Below are 14463 nucleotides of genomic sequence, written 5' to 3'. Positions count from 1 at the left end.
GGGATACGTAGCAAGGAATCCATTAGAGAGCTCTCATTCCAATGGCCCCAGTACATAGTGCACAACATCACGAAATTGATCATTAGTTGATGTAGGCATGGAAAGGGTTGGCACATAACTAACCCGTGGTGGCGAAGATACCATTGGGAGAAGAGGAACATTTAGGGAAGATGGCTGATTGGAAGCCATATTTGGAGCATGAAATGAAAGCTGGTCAATGGTGACAATTCTTCCTTCATGCGGGAAACACATTACCCAAAAGAGTGTTGAAAATATAGCTCCCATGTCATAAACATAGTCATACCCAATAAGTAAATTATAATCTAAAGGGCCTAGGGCTACCATCACATTGAGATAAAAAATCCCCCCCTCCCACAAAGTAATAGGAAATTGAGGAAGGATCCCTAATGGTTGACTGGTTCCTCTATTAAAAGCCAACAGATTTTGGGTGACAGGAACAAGTGGCGGCAAACCGAGTGCTTGCTAAACAGTGGAGGAAAGGATGCTCATAGATGCACCTTCATCTATAATAGTGCCAGATATAATCATATTATAAACCTGTACTATGATCTGGAAAGGCACATAAGAAGGAAGATGGCATCCTTCCAGTTGATTCCAATCAAAGGAAGTGACCAGACTACTTGGAGGGGGCACCGTAAAAACGAGAGAATTACCCCCCTGAGTTATGAGAATGGAAGGATTTTACTCCTGTCTTGATGGAACAGGAGGGTTTCCTCCAAGCTCATTGGAATCTGAAGAAACGAAAAAGAACCTTAGTGGTACCATACTCACTGTCTACGGGAAAGGTACAATGAACTGAAGGTGAAATCAGGTCAACTGTTTCCTCGACCTATGACTGGTCAAGTATAAACTCAAGGGTTTCACATTTAGAGAGAGTGTGTTTGACCGATGGTTGATTTGGAACAATCACTTCATCAGCAAGTGAAGGATTAAGTGAGAGTCTCCTATAACCATATGAAAGTCACTGAGGAGAAGTAGTATGGTTATCAAACCGTTTTTGGGCTTCATCCAGATAGGGACAAAGGTGAATGGGGTGATTCCCTTCACATAACCTACAGGGAAACTTAACTTTACCCTTGCTTCCATGAACTTTACTACCACTAGTTGATGGTGTGTCACTAGCATGATCTCTAGAAGTTGATGACACAAGATGATGTCAACAACAACACCATTCTTCTAAGATCTAAGGAATACCATAACAATTTTGAAGAAGATGGTCTCCTGTACAACATTTGCAAGGATATCGAAGTTTTTGAGGCTTATCAGATGGTTTATAATCAGAATTTGCATTCGAAACAATGGTTGTTTGGTTCCCCCTACTGAATTTGGTTCTTCTTCTTCATAGTCACCTAGTTATTAGTGCCAATACTTTCACCAGGCAAAGAAGAAGAAGGGGAGGAAGAAACAACTGATGAAGAAGGTAAAGGGTCAAATTTAGGATCAATTGGAGGTTAATTTTGTCCAGTTGTAGGAATATTCAGTTGCGGGGCCAAGGAGGTTGAGAACAACCATACTAGAAATCCGATAGTAAGTCTTGGAAGGGACAATGTAGCCATATAAGGAGCACCAATATTTCTCAAAGGAGGAAAAGGACTAGGATTTCCATCAAAAGGAATTCCTTGATTGGTGGACTCCAGAGTTGTTGCCATTTGTTTCAACCTAATATCAACTAAGGAGTGACGTGGAGGATGTTATCTGTAGTTAATTAATTTATTTTAATCAAAATAACATAACAAAACAAAAGAGGTATAATCTAGGCAAAAGGATTACCAAGCAACTGTGAACTCCAATATACTGCCTTAGTAAACGAAGGACTTAACATACGTGCAGGCAATCTCCCAGAATGTTGTGTTAGGTGTATCATAGTGTACAAGGCAGCTGACTCGGTTACCTATGGATGGATAGCAACCTAATGTAGTCCTCCCATATATACCCGTAAGTACATGGAGGCCCAATCCTTATTAGCACTATCTAATGCGAAATTTCATAATGAGAGCATTCCTTTATACTTTTTGTACTATAACACTGCCCTATATACCCAAATGTACATGGATGAGCTACGATATACTTACGTATGTGGAATGAGGTATCACACTTGGAATCTATCATAGACAATTAATGATAGCTAATATGTTTTACGATGCTGGAACATGTCTCTAGCCTAGAACATCTAAATATTATTCTTTAGGTGACAATGCTCCATTAGGTTAATTGAGACAACTTTTAAGTTGATCTTGATTAAGAGTTTGTCTTTCAGGTTCACCATGTGATGTCTTTGAAATTCCTAGAATGCATCTAGGATGAGAAACAATCTTTCCATTTGATTTTGAACAATGAAAACCTTAAGTACAAGGGATAGAGCAATCAAAATGTTTAATCAAAGAGCGAAGAGCACATCTAATGCAATTTCCCTATACTATTCCTAAAAGCACACACAAACCTCTAATTGCATAACGCAAGTTTTTCTTTTCAATTCCCTTAATGTTTAGATGAACAAAAGGAAACTAATGCACATTCAATCAATCAATCCATTTGCAAGAAACTAATACTTTACAACAATTCCTTTTTGAAAGAAATGAAGACTTTACGACACTTTATTTTTAGAAAATATTAAGTGAATATAAGCTAACTTTAACAATGAATTGATAATGATAAATAAATCATTTAGGAAACACTAAACAATCAATGCCAAAGTAGGGCTAGGAAGAGAAATACAAAATGATTTTAGAACCACAAGAATCATTGATCTTTCATCAAACAACAAGAGAAGCAACTTTGGAAAAATCAAACCAAAGGTGGGTGTTTTAGCCTAAGGGGTATCAGCACGGGCCAGAGAGGGAGACAATGCATTGCAATGCACTATCTCTAAGGTAGGGGCTTCTCTGCAAAACACTGTGTGAAGACATGCATTGTCTCTAAGGTAGGGCCTACTTTGCAGTGCACTCTGTCAAGAGGAACATTGCACTGGTTCTAAAGAGTCACTTCAAGAGACATTCAAGCACAATTTTTGACTAAAAACACTTCAAGAAGGTTAAAATAAGATCAATAAAGCTAAGAAAAGTATACTAGGGTGTAATATGATGAGGGTAAGCCACCAATCATTACAGTTATTCCCCAGTATGGTTGCCAATTTGTTACATGGAATTTTCATCTACAGATAAACACATCTTGTCTAGGTGGGTGACTACACCTAGAACGATAGAAAGAAAGTAGTTTAACCTTTTCTTACAGAATATAGATGAGATGGAGGAACTTACTTGTTTCCTTTCGCTTCCTAAATCTCTTTTGAATCGCTTTTGTCGCTCCCACTTGAACTAAATCTGCTCAAAAGGTACCAACATCAAGAGAAATAGAAGCAAGACACGACCAAAGAATACATAATCTATCAATTATAAAATAATGGAATCGAAGACATTGAAATACATAATCATCAAAAATAAGAACAATCATATGAGAAAAGGAATAAGATCTTTATTAATCTAGAAGGAAGAGTATCACTCAATATAGTTCGATCCTGTGCCACTCCTCTAGCTTCATTCCAACCCTCGCCACATCAAAAGCACAACACTCTTGCAGCATAACATTGCTTAACATAATATCAATCCTCAAACCAACATAATTTCCTTACAAACTTCATATTATAGCCCCCTAATCACTATGATGAGTGCTCAATTTATAGGAAATGGAGGTGTTTTTGTCATAAATGAGGGTATTGAATGGCCTTCCAAACTTGGAGTTAGTTTCCATGGAGTAAAGGATGAGATGATAGGAGGTTAACAGATCTTTAGCCTATACAATTTCAAGCTCATAGGAGGAGATAAGAGATGGGAACCTTCTAGAATCATCTAGAATCAATGAATATTCCAAGAACCCTACAAAAATTTCCCTCAATCTCGCCTAGTGTAAGCTAAAGAGGGCCTAAGTGCACTACAGTGCAGGCCACAGTGGGCCTGCCTACTCTACAACGCACTGACTCAAGGCATAGGCCGCGCTGGTGTCCTAAGGAGGCATTTCATGAAGGCTTTAGGCCATGAAACTTCCATAGAAGAAGGCATTCAATGAGTTGACTTCTCTAGGGCATGTAACAACTAAATTAGGGTTTGATGAGCCATAAACGTACTGATATGAATGTTGGGAGTGATGTGCCCAAATAGACCTGCAACACCAGTGTGCCACAATGTCCCACAAAGCTATTTGACATTCCTTGAGGCTTCCAAATTCACAATCACAGTGATCTTCACAGGGTCCACCATCAGTCATCTCTTACATGCTACATGGCCAAGAAAAATTCCAAAGGGCACACAGAATATGCACTTCTTTGAATTCAGTGTTATCAGATACCTTCAACATGTATCCAACATAAGGCGTAGACTTGCAACATAGTGCTTCACCAACCCAAACACAGTCCAATAATCAAAATAAACCTCCAAAAATTATGAATAAATTCCTTAAACACTACGATTATTACTCGGGAGAAGATTGCAGGCACGTTCTTCAATCTAAATGACATTACTGTAGACTGAAAGCAACCCCACTCCCTTAGGAGGGTTGTCCTTCCTTGATCTTCTGGCACAATATTTATTTGATGATGTCCCGAATATCCATCAGTAAATGAATAAGCCTCATTTCCGCTAACATTATCTAATACTTCATTTGTAAATGTTGTCGGAAACGGATCGTACACACATGCATCGTTCAACTTTCTTAGATCTACGCATATCCTGATTTCGCCTTTTTATTTCTTCTCTTGGAAAACCATTAGGCTCACCCAATCAGATTCCTCTATTGGTTCAATACTACTGATGTCCATAATCTTATCAAGCTCTTGGCACACCTTTTCTTTATACTTTGGATTGAGCCAATAAGGTATTTGCTTAAAAGGATTTGTATATAGTTTCAACCTAATCTTCATAACACACAAATCTCCTACAATCTCCTTCAAATCCGAAAAATTTGTTGGGAAGAGAACTTGGTACTCACGTAGTAGTTTGGCCACCTTATCAATTGTATCTTCATCTCAATAATCTGTTATCTTCGTGGACTTAGGCTCTGCTTCAGACCCAATGTTTACTTGTCTAGTTTTCAAAGGTACTGATATATCCATGTTCTCAGCTTTCGGTCCTTCGACATTTTGTTGTCCTTTTCCCTCTGGAATGTTAATATTTTATGGGTCATCTTGTTCCTCTTTAGCAGCCACATTGTAACATTGTAGCACACGATGCCATTGTGTACTCCAATCTGGATGAGCCCATTCAACTGGTTCCTTAGGTATTCTGAATATAGTTGCCTTTATCTCCTAGAGTGCTTCATCAATGCAATCAAAACCGCCCTCAAAGATGGAAGTCAATAAGAAACTCTCTCTTAAGATGTCCCATTCAACTATCCCATGGTGAAGCTCTATCTCCAAATACCAGTTCATTGGAATTGTGTCTAAGGTATGACAGAAAATGTGCACCCATTTTGGTTGTGGTTTTGTCCTTGAAGCCTTAGTCCATCATGCCAAAATGATTTTATGGATCATCCTTCCCACTGTATTTTTATACCATCCGAGTATTGTCATACCAGAACCTTAATCGAATCATTCTTTCTATATTCCTTCCATCCAACAAAGTGCTCCTTGTGCGTACCCCACCAACAGGTAGGTGTAGCACGCAGTGCCAACTCCAGTGCTTGGAAGCGATGTTCTTTTGGTACTTCCCTTTCAAATTCATCTAAAAACAAATCCACATCAGTCAAACAATCGTAATGTGGAATATTCCTTACCTCAGTTGAGACACACCGCAATGATTTTCTCATGCTATTGTAACAGAGCATAGATACTTCATGTAACTGATTCTACCAGTGTTCAAGCTCTTCATCCGAGTTTGAGGTGTAGGAGTTATCCCTGTCCCACACAATTCGTCCATCAGCCATAGGATTGATCCAATCTTCATTTCATGTTGTGATCTTGTATATCTGATCCAGATCATCATCACTTTCCACAAAGTCATGAATAGGTTCAGTATAACACACTCCTTCAGCAAGGTCTATTGGGACTACAACCTTGAGCGACTTCTGTTCAAACATCATTTTCTCCTTCTTCAAGTTGATTATTGTGTCCATATCAAACGCCTAGTCAAATCCTACTAGTGCGACATATGGGATACTGTCATCCGCTATTTCAATGACCTCAAAGTCAGCCAGCGCACTCGTGCCCTCAATGTCTACCGTTACACCATATAAGCGGCCCATCAAAGGAGGAGATAAGCGATGGGAACCTTCTAGAATCATCTAGAATCAATGAATATTCCAAGAACCCTATGAAAATTTCCCTCAATCTCGCCTAGTGCAAGCTAAAGAGAGCCTAAGTGCACTACAGTGCAGGCCACAGTGGGCCTGTCTACTCTATAGCACACTGACTCAAGGCATAAGCTACGCTGGTGTCCTAAGGAGGAATTTCATGAAGGCTTTAGGCCATGAAACTTTCATAGAAGAAGGCATTCAATGAGTTGACTTCTCTAGGGCATGTAACAACTGAATTAGGGTTTGATGAGCCATAAAAGTACTAATATGAATGTTGGGGGTGATGTGCCCAAATAGACCTGTAACACCAGTGTGCCACAATGTCCCACAAAGCTATTTGACATTCCTTGAGGCTTCCAAATTCAAAATCATAGTGATATTCAAAGGGTCCACCATCAGTCATTTCTTACATACTACATGGCTGAGAAAAATTCCAAAGGGCACAAAGAATATGCACTTCTTTGAATTCAGTGTTATCAGATACCTTCGACATGTATCCAAGATAAGGCATAGACTTGCAACATAGTGCTTCACCAACCCAAACACAGTCCAATCTTCAAAATAAACCTCCAAAAATTTATGAATAAATTCCTTAAACGCTACGATTATTACTCGGGAGAAGATTGCAAGCGCGTTCTTCAATCTAAATGACATTATTGTAGACTGAAAGCAACCCCACTCCCTTAGGAAGGTTGTCTTTCCTTGATCTTTTGGCACAATATTTATTTGATGATATCCCGAATATCCATCAGTAACTGAATAAGCCTCATGTCCACTAACATTATCTAATACTTCATTTGTAAATGCTGTCAGAAACAGATTGTTATATACCTAGGGGGGATAATATGGGGGTCGTTGTCCTTGTTGCTAATTGGTTTCCATCTTGTTGGTTGTTGTCATGCGGGGTGATGTGGGTGATGATATGTTGAATTTTTAACCCACAATGTCTTTTTCTTTAATTCACCCCTTACTGGAGCCTGATTGTTATGTTGTGGTGCCTGCTGTGGTGTCTTATCTTCCAATATTACTTCCACCAATGAGCCCTCATCTGATGTATCAGCACCTGTAACCTTTTCTGCTTCAGCCTCTGTTTGTGTTTGATTGTCGACCATCAACTGCTCATCATTTGATATGTCAGTCCCTGGAACATCTTTTGCGTCAACCTGTTTATTGATGGAAATATCTTGTAATGTAATTTTCTTCTTTTTATACCAGAGCTTTAGGAATTTCTTTTGCACGTTAATATTTATAGTACCCATAGATTCCATCCAAGAATATCCTAAAACAACATCCATATTATCAATCTTTGAAGTATAAAAATCACCATGCAACACATACTTATCCATAGAAATCTTCAAATCCTTATACACTTGAACATCCTCATCATCCACCTGTGTGTTTTCAATGTGTTTTCCAGTAACTTGCAATTTTTTTGCCAAATTAACATTGATGAAATTATGCTTGCAACTAGGATTTATAGAAACAATGATCTTCTCTTTCTGAATCAATCCATGAACCTGCAATAAGGATATACCAGTAGTAAATAGCCCCACATGTTTCTCATTATCTTGTTTTCTGGCATGAGACCATCTGTCTAAAAGTAATTTTTCAAATTCTTCATCGAGCAGGTTGGAACACTTCTTTTGGTTAAGTAATCCCCACCATGTGGCCGCCTCATCTCTAAATTGCTCCACTACCCACCATTTCCAATGGTTTTTCCATAACCATTTCTGTTTTTTTTTATGTATTCTTCAATAGTAGGGCCCTTATCTTTTCTTGTAAAATATAGAACCTTGCTAGAAGCCATGAAGAGGGGTTTGAAAAAAAATCACTTGGTGAAAATTTGAATTTGTCACAATTCTATCAATATTGCTCAGAATCCCTATTATGACTTGTTTTCAAAAATGGAACAATCATTCTGCATCTGCCCATGTGATAGAAATCCTAATCTAGACATTAGAATTTCAAATCTGCGCTGCAACTCTCCCGTCATCACCCAAAAGTTCTGAAAAAAGATCTGATTTTAAATCAGCGATTTCTCCCTCATCCGAACTCCGATTCGACTGATTTTTTTTTTGTAATTGAGTATTTTTTCGCAAAAAATCCAGATATATAATTATATTTTGCAAATCTTGCACCAAGATGTCCATATCTGCACTACAAATTCGCTGCCCCAAAAAATTATCTGCAACCACACTGATTTTTAAATCAGCGATATCTCCTTCATCCTCAACCGATTTTTATTTTTTTTTGAAATCGGCTATTTTTTCACAAAAAATCTGGATCTGCAATTAGATTTAGTAGAACATACGAGACATTTTCTATCAAAGATTTATTTGAAAAGAAGCAAACATAGAGTTATGTGGAATTTTGCATCTATGGATAAACATAATTTGTTATGAAACCAGCTCACAAAAAGATAGAAAAGACATATCAATGCCTTAGAAATAAGCCTCTTCTAGGGGGAAACCTCCTTTACATTACACAGATGAACAATTCTTAGATTATTCAAATGACAAAACCTCCTTTCTATATATAGGATTCTATGGGGTCAGAATATAAACAAGCTGACCTAACAATAATAATATAAAGGCACAAAAATAATAATAGAGGGATTCTATGCGGTACAATAATAACAAGATGGGGACAATTGGGGCACAATAATAACAATAAGGGATACAACGACATTAGTAATGGGGGGATCACTAATATTATAGGGACCTAACTTGCTCCTCTCCTTCAAAAAATTGTTGTCGTCAATGTTTGAGTAGTTCTAGATGCTTCTATATAAAATTCTCATCCTCCCATGTGGAATCTTCAATGGGTAAGTTCTTCCACTGGATGAGATACTCTGAAATTGATCTATTTCGTAGATGTCTAGTTCTTTTTTGTTTGACTGCTTCAGGTTCGAATATGATTTTTCCTTCCTCATCAAGTTCTAGCAATATTTTCTAAACTAGAAGCTTGTCACCTATAACCTTCTTTAAGCATGAAACATGGAAAACTAGGTGCACTCGAGAGGCTGCATGAAGCTCCAAGTCATATGCCATAGTACCTATCTTTTGCAACACCTTGCACGGACCATAATACTTTGGTGATAATTTGTTATCCTTCTTAGTTTGCTTGAGGGAGATTTGTTTATATGGCTGTATCCATAGGAATACCCAATCACCTACATCAAAACTTCTTTCACTGCGATGTTGATCTGCCTACTGTTTCATTCTATTATGTGCCAAGGTGAGGTTATCCTTTAAGAGTTGGAGAACTTGTTGTGGATGTTCGATGTGATATTTCACTGCTTGAACTGTAGAATTTTCTCTTAAATATGATGTGATGGATGGTGGATGATATCCATAAAGTGTCATAAATGGGGTCATTTTTGTTGTAGTATGGAAGGAAGTGTTATACCACCATTCAGCCAGAGGCAACCATTTGACCCATTGTGTCTATTTATCAAATACAAAGCAACAAAGATTTCCTTCCAAACATTTGTTTACTATCTCAGTTTTCCCATCAGATCGAGGATGATAAGATGAGCTATCAGCTAACTGAGTACCAAGATAAGAAAATAATTATGTCCAAATATTTCTAGTGAAAATGGGATCTTTGTCACTTACAATAATCTTTGGGTTTCCATGTAGCTTTTGAGTTGTTTCCATAAATGCAATAGAAACTGTACTCACTTTAAATGGATGAGATAATGCACAAAAGTGTGCATACTTGGTAAGTCTATCCACTACCACCATGATAACACTCTTTCCTTCGGACTTGGGTAAACCTGTGCTGAAATCCATTGAAACCTCCTCCAAATGTTGGATTGGAATGGATAAAGGTTGTAATAGTCCTCGAGTCTTAACCCTTTCAACTTCATTTTGTTGGCAAACGAAACATTCCGCCACAAACTTTTGAACATCTAATTTAAGGGCATCCCAAAAAAAATCCTTCTTAACCTTGTGGTAGCTTTTTGGAAATCCTGAGTGCCCTCCTAAGGGAAAAGTGTGCAATTCCCTAAGAATATTTTGTTTTAGTTGGGAATTCTTACATAGGTATACCCAATCCTTGTACCATAACGAATAATTTTTTCAAGTAAATGTATAAGATGTACTGGGATATTGTTGTATCTTTTGAATGAGTGACCACACTTCCTCGTCATTCTTCCATTCATCCCTTGCTTCATTTATCCAATCTGGTTGGATAATAGAAATGGCGTAAAGAAATGCTTCCACATCCTCATCCTTTCTTGAGAGTGCATCTGCCACAACATTTTGCTTCGCTTTTTTGTAGATGATTTCAAAGTCATAACCCAACATCTTTGTGACCCATTTTTTCTGCTCTTCTGAAGATAATTTTTGTTCTAAAAAGTATTTAAGACTACCATGATCTACTTTTACCTTGAAGTGTCTTCCCATTAGGTAGGGTCGCCATTTCTTAAGTGCATGTAGTATTGCCACCATTTCCTTCTCATAAATAGCTTTGTGTAAATACTTTCCTATGATTGGATGACTTTCGAAGGCAATGGGTCTTTCTTCTTGCATTAAAACAACACCAATTATATTTCCTAAGGCATCACATTCCACAATAAAGGTTTTTGTGAAGTCTGGTGTAGCTAAGACTGGTGCTTGTCACATTGCCTCTTTAAGATTTTCAAAGGCCTTCGTTGCTTCTAGAGTCCATGAAAATGCATATTTCTTCAATAACGTTGTTAGAGGTGCTGCTATTCTCCCATAATTCTTAACAAACCTGTGATAATACCCTATAAACCTAAGAAATCCTCGTAGATGCTTTATGGATGTGGGCATTTTCCATACTTTAATGGTTTTAATTTTGCTAGGGTCTACCTTAACACCTTCATGAGATACAATATGACCCAGATATTCCACCTCTTGTACTCCAAAGAAACATTTGGATATTTTTGCATATAATTGTTTCTTCTCCAATAGTTTGAGCACCATGTCAACATGTTCGACATGATCCTTCAAAGACATGTTGTAGATTAGTATATCATCAAAGAATACTAACACAAATTTTCTAAGGAAGGGTTTGAAAATGGAATTCATCAAACCTTGAAATGTAGAATGTGCATTAGTAAGGCCAAAAGGCATGACCAAAAATTCATAATGGCCCTCATGAGTTCTAAATGATGTTTTTGGAATGTCTTCAGTCTTCATTCTAATTTGATGATATCCTGAATGAAGATCCAACTTGGTGAAGTAAATTGATCCATGCAATTCATCCAATAATTCATCAATGATAGGAATGGGATTCTATGGGGCACAATAATAACAATATGGGGACAATAGGGGCACAATAATAACAATAATGGATATAATGACAATAGTAATGGGGGGATCACTAATATTATAGGGACCTAACACAATTTCCCTAGGTGGCTAGCTACACCTAGAACAACAGATTTAAAGCACTTAACCTTTTTCTATAGAAGATAATAAGACAAGGGACCTACTTATTATATTTCATCTTACCTTTGTCTCCTTTGTTTGGCTCTCGTCGCTCTGTCTCAAACTTAATTGGCTCGACGAGTACCTACAATCATAAAAAGAAGACAAAAACCAATCAAAGAAAGAGATCTATCTACTATAAGCAAATGGAATTGAAAACATTTACACATATAATCATCACACATAAAGACAAGAATATGGGAAAAGGTGTAACAACGTTATTAAGTAGAAGGAAGAATTACAACCTTGAAGTGTGATCCATTATCACTCTTCTAGCTTGGGTTCCAACCAACATCACATCACAAGCACAACACTTTGACATCATAACAATACTTGTTTACAATATCAAACCTCACACCAAGAGTCTCTCCTTACAAATTCTCAACTTCTAGCCCCTGATCACTTAGATGAGTGCTCAATTTATAGGCAAATGATGGTGGTTTGGTCATAAAAGAGGGTATTGAATGGCCTTCCAAACTTAGAGTTATTTTCCATGGAGGAAGGGATGAGAGGATAGGAGTTTACTTAACTCATTCATCATCCATTTTCGAGCTCATAGGAGATGATAAGTGTGGGAATCTTCTAGATGGCTCCAGAAGATAAGAATATTCCTAGAACTTGATGTGAATTTCACTCAATCTTACCTAGCACAGGTCAAAGTGGGCCTAAGTGCTCTGGAAAGCACCCTAAAATGGGCCTACCAGCACTGAAGTGCACTTACCCCTGTCCAAGGCTCCGTTGGTCCCTCAAGGGGGCATTTCTAGAGGGATTCAAGCCAAGAAACTCTCAGGGAAGGAGGCATTCAAAGTGTTGACCTTTCTTGGGAATGTAGCAACTTAATTAGGGTTTGATGAGCCCCAATAATACTGATCTAAATGATCGGAGTGATGTGCCCAAATGGATCTGTAACAGTTGCCCCCTAAAGCATGAAGTAAAAAATATTAATGTTGAGTGATATGCGTTACGATGTGATGAGGAGGTTCCAAAGTGGATGGTGACCTACATCAATTACAATACATAATATCATGATATTTTGTATTTCTTCTCATGAATTGCTGAGGGAAGGCATACCCATGCTCAACGTATAAACTTCCATTGCAAGTACATAGATATTTGTCTATAGATATAGACCCATGATAGGATGACCATCAACATAAAGCCATTGTATGGATGATTTGGTACATTTCATGAAATAGTAGCCGAGATGGATGAAACTAGATCTAGTGTCTTCTATCTCAGTCAACCTTTCGCTCAAGTACGAATCTAACCATGTGAATATGTGATTTGAAGTCCAACATGGGAAGACACTGTCTGATTACCAGCCAATGATGTAATACATTAACAGAGACGAGAGAAATCATCAATAATGATAATGATCCTCAAGGTATTGTAGTACATTCTGCATGATTTGAATGGATGTTTTGATGTGAAACACCATATAAAGTCTTTCGGTCGAAGGCTAGTGATGTCAACCTATCGCCGGAAGCAAGAAACCTGCCATTAATGTATGCAAGCCTCAAGGTACTAGAAGGGTGTTTCTAAGCCAACTTCTTGGATAATGTGCTGATGTCGACAAGAAGTGACTTGTCGCAGGAGCACCTTGATGTATCCCACATGAATAGCACGAAATGAGTGTAATGATTTTTGGAAACGGAATGTGACTGATGACACAAGGTTCAAGAATGATGATCCTGAAAATGAAGGTTTATGAGTATTGCAAAGGATGAATTTAACTGAGTGACCTCTCTTGAACATGTCAGCGACACTGAATAGATTGGAAAAATTGACCCAAAACCAAAGAAATGGATGGTATGATTGACCAAGGTATGATGACCATCAAGTAGATAATCCAAGTGAAATAGTCACAATGATGAAGTAAAAGTGTCATGTTCAAGAGCGACCTACTTCCATAAAGTGGTTTACACTTTTCCCATTTTCCCCAGTCATTGCTGACCAGTACCTCTTTATTTTTATCAAGCTTGAGGAGGATAACATATGCTTGTTGTATAATTCCACCCTTCGCGTGAATCCATTGCTATGTGATGTTTTAAGGAGTCTCGTGAAGGTGAAACTCGGTCTTTTCATGATGGACAAGTTTTTCACTATTTGATGTTTTAATGAGTCTAACGACAATGATAACTCATTCCTTTTCATGTTTAGATAGTTTGAAAGGGGACAAAAAGAAAAATCCACAAGTTATTTTTCTTATATTTGTCTTTCAAGTATGAAAAAGCGTATAACAATGCAAGAGAGAACCTATTGACCATGTTCAATCAACATATTCCTTTTTTGTAAATAATCTATCTCAGTCTGAGAAGGGGTTAAACTTATACTGAGTAGATGTCATTTCCAATCCGTTAACGAGCTGAAAAGGAAAAACACTCGGCAATCTTTTCATATTTCAGGAGTTTAAAAAGAGCTTAAATAGGATTCCACTTAGAGGAATGAGTGGTGTCAAGGATAGCAATTGGTTCCGGTGATGTTGGAACTTATCAACACATGTTGATTTATGTGAAGAGGTTGGCTAATATGACCACTCATTGCAACTGTTCCTCAAAAGGGGTAAAACAACCAAGTGAAAGGATATGATTGGCGAAGCAGATAATGACGATGGAAGGAGAAAAAACCAAGGCTCATCCGATGGAAGAGGTTGATAGAATGGAAATCACGAGGGTTAAAATGGAGATGGGTTCATTTTTAC

Source organism: Pinus tabuliformis, chromosome J (genome assembly GCF_031772625.1).
Source record: "Pinus tabuliformis cultivar Carrire ecotype Pingquan chromosome J, CPIR1, whole genome shotgun sequence".
NCBI classification, from domain to species: domain Eukaryota; kingdom Viridiplantae; phylum Streptophyta; class Pinopsida; order Pinales; family Pinaceae; genus Pinus; species Pinus tabuliformis.
Note: the sequence above shows the minus strand (reverse complement) of the source record.